Consider the following 12,858-nt stretch of genomic DNA (forward strand, 5'->3'; position numbering starts at 1 on the left):
ATTGTGTCCAAGATTCAGCGTCTATTTGTCTCTTTATTCAGTCATCGATTTCTTATGGAGGCAGTGATATAGCGAACGATGTAACACAGAATATTAGAAATATAACGATACTCGTTGGCATAGTCGTTGCTTCGTGTTTGACGATCGGGAATCGTCAAGTTGAAAACCTTAAAACAGAAACTACTTTTAAACAAATAAAACCTAATAATAAATCGACAGATCAAGAAACCAGGCCGTAATAATACACCGTAAACTGTAACAATAAAACCAAAAACTAAGAAATCCATTATTATCAGATCATTACATTACATTATGTTATTGAATTAAAAAATTCAGGATTAAGAACGTAAAATTCACTATCCATAACAAGATCTCTGATTGATCGTCGAGATCAAGTCCGAAACCAAAAATCGAGGAACGTTAAATAACAAAGTTGCCTAAATCAACCCTTTCTCAAAGCCTAGAACCGAAGAAGGAAAGGAGGCAAAAGGGAAGATCCAGTAGTAAAGAAGGAAAGGGGAAAGAAGGAGAAAAAAAATTGGAAAACGACGAGAATTCGAGTCAGCGAGCCAGATAACCGAATGAAGATTTGTATGAGCCGGAAGATTTGTGTCAGCCTGTCGTGATTTTCATCGAGCCCCTTCTCTGGAGCAAATGACGCGGAAACAGGGCAGAAATTAAAGCCGCTCGTTAGGGTGAAAACGCTTCGAGCCGATGCAATGGGGGGAGCGCCATTCACCCGCGAACACCGATTCGATATTCGAGATACAAAGAGAACCGAGAAAGAAAGAGAAGAAAGTGGATCGTGCCTCGCGATTCCTGCTTGCCATATTAAATTGGATCAACTTGCGATCAGAGAATACGTCTCGTGGAATTTATTTCGTCGTCTCTTCTTACGACGCTGGTAGTTTCTCTCGTCTTTTTATTATATTTAATAGTCCTTTCCAATCCTGGGAAATTCACTGTTTCTGTGAGTTACAGGATGTTTTCGTCGAGTTCTTGCAAGTTCGAGCGACGATTTGACGATGATTCTGTATTGTAGATTATTGATTTGCCCTTTCAATTAATCTTCGAATTTTTAATTATTCTATTCTATTTTGGGCCATTATTATTCATATATTTAGGAACTGATTTATTAAGTGATATCTTCGCATAGACACCATGATCGTTAAATAATTCTTTAGCGATTTGAAAAATTACTTGTAACCTGTAAAATTAGCTTCTTTATAGTTCATTCAAAAATATATTCAAAAGATTCTTTAATTCGAACGATGGTAGACTTTAGCGTTGTCCCATATCGAAAAATCTCTTTCGCGAGAGAAAATCAAACTTTGATCACAGACTGGCGTAAAAATTATTTATCCGTTGTCGCAGTTTAAATTCTCGTTAACATTCATCACGAATGAAAATTTCTACGATGAAACACCCTCTTCTACCCTTGCATACGCGGACATTATCAGCAATCGATGCCAGATAAACACAAAATTGAGGGGAAACATTGAATTGCAAAACCGATCGAGTAGGGAAATTTCGTCCTCGATATTTATTCAACAATTCTTCTCTCCCCCTTTTTTTGTATTTTTCATCTCGTTGTACGAAATATAAATAACGCGAAACAGAAACTCGAGTTAACGACGTCCACTATCGAACCAACTGGTAGCCATACTTTCGTAATCATTTCATAATTAAATATGCATCTTGCTCTGCTCGTGAAACACTCGTGTTTATGGGTTAATGAGGTTGATTAGAAGGTTCCATCTTAATTGGTACATCGAGCTAGACTGGCGGTTCCCTTTCTAATTTTCTACATTCCACCATCTATGAACGTATTATGAAAGTTGTGAGGTTAAAATATAGTAAGAACGTAGAAACGCGAAACACAGAAATATGATACAAAAAGAGAAAAAGTATAAAAATACGAAGATGCAAATATACCAAAAAATATGAAAATTATAAAACAAATAATAAACTTAAAGAATTGCAAAATATCGAAAATCCATAATTTAGATATGTAAAGCGCAGAGATTGGAGAAACGTGAAGTAACGTAGAAATACATAAATGCAAAGACCCACGAAGGTGCAGCAACGTAGTAAATTCCTGAAGTGGAGAAACATTAAAACAAAAATAATTAATACTCGAAATGTAAATCTGGAAATGTTGCATGGAAAACAATTCCTCGTTCATTAACTTCCCAACAACTCTACGCTTAATGACACAAATTACACTTTCGTATTTTCAATCGACCAATTAAACACATTTATATTCCACATTCAATTTTCCTGAACTTCGAGCACAGTCGAACATTTTAAAAAACCAATTAAAACACAATATAATAACAACGAACGAAAAAAGAGATTGTAACAAAAAAAAAAAAAAAAAGAACGGAAAGAAAAAGAGAAAGAAAGAGAATCATCCTCGCGTTTCTGTATGCCATCATTGTGAACTACAACATCACGTTCGCCATCTCGAAGCTCAATTTCCCCCATTATACGCGCCCTCAATTGAAACAATCAAAATCAAAGTTCCATTCTCTGCTACATAATTTCCCTCTCGCAAATTTCAATCTATATCGCTACCTTTTAACGTTACGAAACTATAATATCAACCCTTTCATTGATCCCAATTAAAATTCTAGCTGACGATATGGCCATTAACGCGCGATTAAAAATAATACACTCGTACATTGAATATTTTTGTATATACGAGCTTCTTACAAGACAAACCGATTCACTTCACTTTTTACTCATTTCTTAAGTCTGTTACGTAAGTACAGGTTCAAAAGTTACAGACGCAGAACCTAGAATGTATGATTTTCTACGATAACGTTGGTTTAATTGTAAAACTTTCCAATTCCATTTTTATATACTCTATATTTCTTATCAAGGCATTTAATAAATAGAATTTTAAGTACACAATTTGTTCGATAAATTCAAACGTTATGAACCTACGAGCTCAAAAATAATTTTATACGTATGTCAATTTAATCGTACAATAAGACCTTGAACTAGAATAACACGCTAAAATAGCACGCAACCGTTCTTTGTCGTAACAGAAATTCGTAAAAATCCGAAAATTTTAGAAGGCCGTTTCTCATTTTCTCGTTGCTCGGTCGCGAAAGTATCGCGCTTTAAAAAATGTCCTCGGACAGATGGATTTACGCGCGTTTCCGCTCGCATAACGACACGTGCCGGAGGAAGAATTCCTTTCAGTTGTGTTATTTTTTCCTCTCCTCAACTTTCATTTTTTTTTCTTTCTTTTTGCCCTTTCGACACGCATTTTCAGTCCCGCTACTTTACTTCGCTCCTCCCCTCTGTGTTTTATTACTCTTTTCTCCTTTTCTTCTTCCTTTTTTTTCGTTTTTCGTCGAAAGAGAAAGAAGGGAAAAGCCGGCAAACTCACTTTGTAGCGCCGGTAGCTTTGTTGCTGAAACTGAATCACGGCCAGATCGCCGGGCAAATGAAGCGAGCATCGTTCCTTTCTGTTTTTTAATACAGCGTGACGCGAGCGGGAAACAAAGGGACGAGTTAACGACGCTGAAAAACGACGAATTCTCTGGACACTGCACAGAAATGCTCGCCCACGCACGTGCGGGGGTGTTCGTTAGCGGAAAATTTGGATTTTGTTTCATTTGCAATCCGCGACGGCTATTTTTACGGCTATTACTAGTTGCAGAACATTCGGTGTAATTTCTTTATTGGATTATCGATTTTAGTGGCAGTGTTTCCCTGGCAGGGTTTCGTTTGTTTTGCGTACGCGGAATTTAATTGGGATTATGAAATTGGGCGAGATTGCGATTTACCAAGCGGTTGGACTTTTGTTTTCAATTTTTACTTCTGTTACAGCGTATAACGATCGTTCTTATTTTCTTACGATCATCTCGATCGTCTTCGCATATAAACACTTTCCACTTCTCTCTGACTACCCGCATGATTTTCGAAGGATTTGACGATCATTCGTACGGCGATAAAATTTTCTTAATTATTCTCCGAGATGTCAGTTTAATATCGTAATCATTGGAGAAAGCATTCAGACAAGGGATGTTGACGAAAACGAAAAGCAGCGTCGACGTTTCGGCAAGTTTCTAACAGAGACTGGAATAGAGGAAATGTAGTAACACGGTGTAAAGCAATTATAATCCATGCTGTTAGACTGCCGCGAATCTGACAAGACCGCGAACAGTTTGCTGGAGAACGACGATGACGAGGGTATACGCGCCTCGAGAACGCACTTGATCGGACAAACTTATCGAAAGTAATGGAAGAATTTTTGCGCAACTTCCTACGATAATATTTATCGTAATTTAAATTTGAGATCAATTCTTTAAAGACCAATTGTGTTCCAACTGGGTCGTATCACGTTTGCAATTTGTTTCACGTTCCAGTTACAGAACTTGCAGGTTTCATTGAAACTGTTCTAGTTACGTTTGAGTTATGAATGATCACTGACCTCTGACTTTCTACCGGACATTATAATTCAACGAAAACTGATCAGCTACGGGCGAACAAAATTTCACCAACAAATTTTTCCAACAAACACAGAGATAGTACACCAAAATAACGGACCAAGAGTAGAATTGAATGCAAATTTACTCTCATATCGAAGGCTCTTCGAATATCCATCGACAAGTTTCAAACACAAAATTTCCACCCTTCCACAGATCGCCGAGAGAAGAGAATCCTAAAGAACAGGTCCCCAAACATCCAAATTTGTTGGTTTCCGACAAACCACGTTCCAATGTTAAAATAAATCACATTTCCAAACATCCAAACCATACGTCTGCTCCTCGAACATCCACAAATCCTTTAAAACGAAACAATACGAAAGAACATCCCCCCTAAAGGAACTATCTGTCTAAACGTTAAGCGAATTAATTAGCGAAAATTCGTGGGACGTGGAGCAAAATTCCAGGTTTTTAACCGACTGGTTTGGTTTCGACGTTCCAAGAGTGGTTTATTGAGGTTCCCTGAAGCAAGCGTTGGATCTGCAATTGAATATCGTTACCGCGATTCGGTCCGGTGATATTTTCTTCGAGGACTAGGCCGATTGTTTCACGATTCCTATTCAGGCCGGTTCAACGGTTTCGCGGTTTATTGGGATTACCTGGTCTTCTCGTTGTTTTACAGACGATTGTGGCGGAACATCGTAATTGAGTATTGTTATACCGAGTTGTTCGGTGATAGTTTCCTTTCGAGACGAGGAATATCGATCCGATCCAAGCTCAACAAGTTCATCCTCCGGTGTAACTGACTCCAGTCTTTGTCGTCTCGGGGGCTTCTGTGTTTCAGTTTTCGATCCATTCTTTGGACTTCTTAATGAATTATTAAGTCTCGGATACTTAATCTGATGTAAGAAACGTCTTTTCTTTATATTGGAATTTTTTTTAATCGCTTCCAAGGAATCTAATGGTCGTAATCGTAACTTTTCCGAGCAATCATAGATTCGTTGTACTAAAACATAAACGAGCGCATGGTGTGTAACAGCAGACATTCTTTAGATTCCAAGAAATTCACTTTTCTCGACCCCCAAATGCAGCAAATTACGACTGGTCGACTTCATAACGGTATATACGTATCAAACTCGGAGCAATTCCTCCATCTTCGAAATCAGTAGATTAAACAAGCTGCTTGAAAACCTGCTTACATCGAAGATCAACAAATCAATCCCACTCGCCCTTTTCACAGACCATTAAATTTCGATAGAAACACGGATAATTCACATTCTCGCCCCTAACCCTGATGTAATCGGAAAACGATTTATTCCAATTTATTCGAACCAGCCTCCGAACATTCTTCGAAAGATTTTCCGTATCCCTCGACGAAAGACAAACAGTCGATGTTTCAATGTACGTATTCAATTCGCAACTTCTTCGTCGCTGAATTTCTTTCTCTTGGCGAACTCGGCGCGTTTCCGCGGACTAGAACAAGCCGAAAGAAAGCGGCGGCGGGGTGTTGCGCGCGGAGCGAAAGGGGTGGCGACGACCCTTGCAATCTCGTTCGAGGCAACAACTCCCAAGCAGCCAGCAATCGCATTTAATTTCAACGAAAAGCGGATATTCAAATATCGAGGAAGCACTCGACGCCGTGACGCGCAAATAGGGAACGCGTTTTACCACCGCGCGACTTTTTCCGCCGCGAAACTTCCTTTCTTACGCGGTTAAGCCATTCGTCCTCATGAATTTCAAAGCGACCCGGGGAAAATACCAGCGTCGCGGAAAATAAACCTTCGTGACCGGCAAAACCTGGCTGCGTGAAATTCTAGTCCTTTTTCTTTGCCTTTCGAATGGATTAATGGTGAAGGGGGAGAGCGAGGGTTGCCACGAATTCGTATAACCGATTTGATAATTGGCGCTAGTTTCCTTCGATATCTGTGACATTTGCGAAACGGCAATTTTTATTTTTATCCTATTTTATTTTATTTTACTTATAAAGGGTATAACTTAATATAATAAATATTTTCAGACACAAGTAGCTCAATTCCTCGATAAAAATTTGCGTGAACCGACTACAATGAGACGGACAAATACGAAATATTCGTTATAAAAATATCGCAAACCAATCTTTATGGAAAATTTGCACAAAATTCGAAGAAAATTCGCGATATTCGGCCCAGGAGGCCAGAAATCGTTGGCGGGGAAAAAAGAACGGCAACTTATACAGCGAGAGCTGACCGACATTCGAATCGGCAACTGTAAATTTTCATCTGGCTAGCCGTCGGATATTCTCCGGGGATCGTTTCGATCGCCTGATCCGGACCGAAAGTTATGTGCATACCATCCCATCGACTCGAGAACCATGCAGATATAGAGAAGAATTACGAATAGACGCAAAGTTGATCGATATTCGGCAGGAAACGCGATTTCTTTATACTTGCGTTTCGAATTCCAACCCTCTGTCGATCTCTGGGGATGAGAAACGATAGATTTTCGGATGTGGCAATAGGCTATCCTTCGAACGTGTTACTGCTATTCGCGAGAATTCGTATAATTCGACGAACAGCCCCGATGTTTCCGTGTAATTTATTTTTATATCTTACTGCGCCTGCTGTTTAGTTAGCAGTGTTACGAGCTGCTTTCTGCTCACTACCAGCTACTAAATAAATATTATTACACGCACAGATGCTAGTGCGAATACTATACAGGCCGTTCACGCTGTTAGTTTTCAGTGAAAATAAAAGAGGCAATGAAAGATGAATGGTTCAAAATGAACTACGTATTATCCATACGTTACAATGGCTACCAAAAGTATTTGTACACCGTTCTGGTCATTATAGAATCTATATATTTACTAGTTTAATACCAATTAAACGTAAAACGGCGACCTTTTGCACGTATCAAGATGTAAATTGAAATAGCGTGCGCCAGCCAAAAGAAACGAACGAAATTACGATAGGATCCCCCAGAAAGTAAAAGATCACGTTGGATGACCAGAAAGGCGCGTTATATTTCTGCTATGCCCGATACGATTTCGATTTCATCGCCGTACAGCGCTCTGTCGGCGTTATTATTGCGCCAGCGATGAAAACGGTCCCGAAGGAGAACCACGAATGGGAAATTTAGTCGGTCGGATGCGATTAAGGTCGGTTCTGGTGCAGATGAAATTTAAAGCATCCGCTTCCTCGCGGAGAGCAACCCCTTCGAGAGATCGCCGATACAAATGGTCCGATGGGGGGTAGTAGGTTTCGCGGCTTCTACGACGAGTCGCTACCGACGTTACTCTTTGCAATGCTGATATCGACAAGAAGGGATCCTGCAAATATTCTTACACCTCTGCTTTCCTTTATTTCCACCTAATTTTTAGATAGATGTCGTGGAATTTAAAAAGAGGAATTTTCGGGTTTCGAGGGAACTACCAGTTGCTGCTAAACGATCGTTTATATAGCAAAATCGAACATTTCTTTAGCCTATGATCTACCATCGAAGAAAGTAAGAAAATTTATTTACCCAACGATCTTTTTGTTCCATTTCTGGAAATATAGGAATGCCTGTGACATCTTACGCAAAATATACACAAATTTTCGACGAATACCTGAACGTTCTATGATTTGAACTTGCACGAGAATTCGAATATTGGATCGGAAAATAATGTTTACGAAAGAATAAAGCAGAAAAAAGCGGCCGTCGTTATCATATTAATGGTCGCGTCTACCAGAGAAAGTTTTTTAATATTCACCGGTTAACAGGTTGTTTAACTTTTAATAACCGAAGAAGTAGTCAGAGCGATTGGCTGCAGCGAACCACGATTCTGTAAAAATAGAAGCGAACCACGCTTCTCGAAACTTTCCTTTCTAGACTAAATTAATTTGAAAGATACGTCCGAAAGTCGTCTTTGTCCAAATTTTTAGCGAATAGTTCAATAAATTACTTTAACTTTTTACAATTACTGGTTTATAGGGTGAAATTACTTTCATCTAGAATTGATTTGTTTTCATCGTCGCTATAGAGACGCGTTTCTCTCGATTCTTTCTGTTTAATTCTCCTAATGTCCTATTTCGGTATTCCATTAAAAAGAAACACAATTGTCGCTTCATTAAATTCACGTGCATGACTGTCATAACAGACGAAGTGCTATTTACTTTCCGTCAAATAAGACGTCAAATAAGTTAGAAGATTAGGAAAAGCAATTAAGTTTATGGTACTATAAAATTTTCAACTTTCTCTTAATGGAATAGCCTACTTTCTCGCGAATCATTTCGTAGATTGCTACGGACATGTAAATGTTCGTGTCATTGTAGCATACGACAACGTACGATATTCTAAGTTCTTATTCCTATTGCGGATTAACAAGGATTCCAAACTTTCCAGGGGATGAATAATTAAACACGAAGAATAAACACGAATATAGTCCAAAATAAACATAGAAACCAATCTACCCATAAACCACAAAGTCCAAAACAGTCCTCGAACCAACAAATTTCCCATTAGCGTTTCACAGACGCGTCATTTTCCCCGCGAAACTATTCCTGGAATCCAATCTGTAAAGAGGGAGGAACGGTTTTCTGGCGGATAGCGATCGTCGGATGGACGAAAATCGCGAGAGACGCGCAATCTTCAACGGCATCCGGACAATCGTGGAGCGTCCCTTCCGGTTCCGGGCCGAGCCGGACTCGATCGTTCCTCCCGATGTAATTGCTATTATGTGGCGGGGAAAAATGGCCGTTGGCCGGTGTTCGATGGCTCGATTTTACCGTCGATCGACTTTCGGGATACCGTAACCGCTAGCAACCGCCATTTTGTGGCCTCCTGCCCTCCGACAAATTGTTCTCGGGGTAAAAGGAAAGGAAAATTTGCTAGAAAAACCATCCGGCTACAGGGCCGGCTTGTTTGATTCCATTTATTTTGAAAAACGAAGAGATGCTCGGTTTTTTGCAAACTTGTACGTTACGCTTATAGTTATGCAAATGAACGTAGAAATAAGCTATTTATGAATATCCTTCGGATTCATCGGTTTCTTTACACTCGATCAAATCTGCATAACTTTCAACCTTTCGAACAAAATCAGATCAATTCGGTATTTCATTTTTCCGAACTGGAATTTCCAAGATCAAAAACGAAGATGAGACGAAGAATGCGTAAATTTTCCTTTTCGTAAAATTATTATCCTTTCTCAAAAAGAAAAGAGAAACAGAAAAGAAAAATAATGCGAAAGACGAGAAAGAAGAGAATTTTCACTCTTTTGTACGTTACATTTACAACATCCTCTCCTCCCCTCCGACGTTTCCAAACGTTTTCAAGCACATCGAAAAGATTGCATCCGTAATACGTGCACTGGTCGTCACACGCCCCCGATCCCCCCTGCCCCGCCCCGCCGCTCTTTCTGCATCCCTTTCGACGACACGTCCCAGCACCCTCAGTGAACCACCGCGACTGCCTCGAAATTGGATTGTTATTCTATTTTCGAAAGCAATTTGCAAGTGTTATCAAAAAGTTTCCTCGCGTCACGCCTACCCCTACACCCAGCTCCTCTCTTTTCCCCTATTCAACCCCCTTTTTTCACTCACCGGATCTTCTTCAGTTCCTCGCTGTTTCATGTTTCTTTCACGACTCTTTAATCGAGTACGCGATTAGGTCAATTTTCTAAGTCGACTCGCTCTCGAAAGCGGAAGATTCTTTTCGTAGGTGAGCGTTTTGCGGATTTTTTCGAGCAGTGATAAAAGCAAATAGTGCGATTAGTTGGTTTCGTTGGATTTTGAGTAGAAGGAAATGCGCGATGAATCTTTCTTTGTAGTTAATACTTCACTTTAATTTGATTGATATTGCGTTTGTATTAGAATTTTTTTTTTTTTTTTTGAGAAATTCGTTTGTTATGCTTCTTTTCAACATAATTTGTTCGGGTTTTGCAATTATCTTAACTATAGCTCCACTAATTAATTTCAAAATGATCTTCGACTCGAAACTCTCCAGCAACGCCAAAGAAGCATATTTAAAATATACAAGTTTGAAGATTGCCGAAGAAACTAATAAACGAATCAAAATACGCTTCTTTCCCCAATCGTTCCTCGTGGTAATTCTTGAACATTCTTCGAATGGGACAATAAAAGAGGAAAATATCAAATCTCAGATTCAAATCAAGTATCAGAATCTTGCTGGTTATAAAATCCTCATTTCTATCCTGCTTCGTATTCCGCTGTCGTTCTATTTTATTTTGGAATCAGAAAAATCCGAAACCAACCGTTTCAAAAACTTTAACATACATTTCCTTCTATCATTTCGAAATCCGTATCGTTTCGTTATTCGGCTCTCGACGAGCCCGCCATTTCGATTTTCATCGGTCAATATCGTCGCTCGTTCGTTCGCCTCGGACATCAAACGACGTGGATCCCGCGACCGATCCAATTTCTGTCGCAACGAGCCGTTTAAACTGTACACGACGAAGTCATTAAGTCATCTCATTACGGCTATCACGAGTCTCGCATCGGAATTAACGGACGCATTGACGTTTCGCCTCGTTCCTTATACAAATTTCCCGCGTTGCGTCGCTCGAGTGTCACTTAACGCGCGTGCGCGCGTAGCTTCAAATGTCGCCTTTAATTCGTATACACGGATATCACTTTACGCCTGGCCTAATGTCACGAATTAATTAAACTTTCAGCCGTCTGCCAGCTCGGAGGGACGCAAGACGTCGACAGACGATCCTCGGAGAAACTGTTGAGAAAGATATAACGCGGAAAGGTCGAGTATTTCGACGGGTTTTCAGTTTTGTAAATGGCGCTCTCAATGCATTCGCGACGAAATTATGCTGATTTATTAGTTTCAGAGGCATCTCCGATGTTTTCGTTGCAGCCTCGAATTGATTAAATTAAGTCGCGAGGTGTTTTGCGAATTTTAACGTAGAATCCTGCTGTTAAGATACTTTGGTCCTTTTCCTTCTAATATTTTTCTAAAATATCGAGCAATCTTCTTTACGTAGCAAGTTTTTCCTGTTTACCGACCACCTTAACCACCACGATGTTACAAAACTACGCTAAGACTCTGTAATTGGTGTGTATTAGATAAATTGGACTTGTACCTTTCTAAATGTGACATTATCAGATAGTTGCGTAAAATGAATCCAATTCTTTTAAGCTGTAGTCTATCAGATTGCAAAAGCGTGCTATAGTTTCCGAGACCCATCAAAGAGAATTACTAAATTAGCAAATCGGTACGCCGATGATGAACCACTTATTTCTTCAAAATATTTTTCCCTCCTTTTTATCTTTCTCTTTCTTTCCTTATTTTGCTTATATTTTTTATTGTTTCGTACTTATCATTTGAATTGGCCCATATAGTAATAACAATAATAATAATAATAATATTAATAATACGTTCGTAGCTTGATATTGGTGCCATTACTCTTCTATAGCAATATTTATAGAGATTCGTCAATCGTTTCACGAATATCGATAATCGTTTTACGATTCCAGGGAGATGAACTAGTAGAATTATTATAACACGTAGAGCAATTGCACGAAAGAGTTTCAAAAGTACGTGGAATAAAGATTTCTCTCTATATTTTACAGCTTCGTTGTATTTTTGAAATTGGTATAAACGAGTAAAAGATCTCAAATTGGAAAAGATGTTCGAAGAACAAGCTTTTGAAATTTAAAATTCGTATTTTCATTGCAAAAGCGGTATTTTCATTGCGATATTGCATTTAAAACAGAAGCGGGACGAAGGGAGTAAGAGAAATCGGGTCGTTCAAATTTAATTTTGAATATTGCCGGACCCTTGTTTCCCCTTCGAGGAAAGGAAACATTTTCGCGACGCGTTCGATAAGAGACACTCTCGATATTACGACGCAAGTGCATTTCTATCGGCTCGTTAAGATATTACTGCGGATCGAAGCAAAGTCGAGGGACGTTTACCCTCTCAGAAACTTTACTCCTCTTTTTATTGTCCTATCGCTTCGTGTCAATGATTGCACACTCTAGAAATTTAATTTCCCCGCAATTTGTACATAATAAATGCATCCAATTTTAATGCTCGATTATTTTTACGCAGTGCAGATGACTACTACAAAAAGTTGAACGAGATAGTCGTTGCTTACATACACATAAATTGGTGTGGCGAGAAGATAGCACACAACTGAAAAATTGCGACGAATATGTACGAAAAATAATTTCCCACGTTCGCTTCTTTCTTTGCGCTGCACGTATATCGTTTTTTAAATATATTCTCGCCTTTTAAAATTATTCTAGGAAATACATTAAAGGTACAATATTTTTGTTACACGCTATCAACCACCTACTCCCATAAACCACGTTAATAAATTCTACGCGTTACGTTTTTTTCATAATTAATGATACCGTTGCCCCAATAAACTTGAATTTCCAATCGTCTGCAAAGTCATATCATATAATGCAAACTTAGAACCGTACTTCCG

Source organism: Bombus bifarius, unplaced genomic scaffold, assembly GCF_011952205.1.
Source record: "Bombus bifarius isolate JDL3187 unplaced genomic scaffold, Bbif_JDL3187 scf7180000009755, whole genome shotgun sequence".
Classification (NCBI taxonomy): Eukaryota; Metazoa; Arthropoda; class Insecta; order Hymenoptera; family Apidae; genus Bombus; species Bombus bifarius.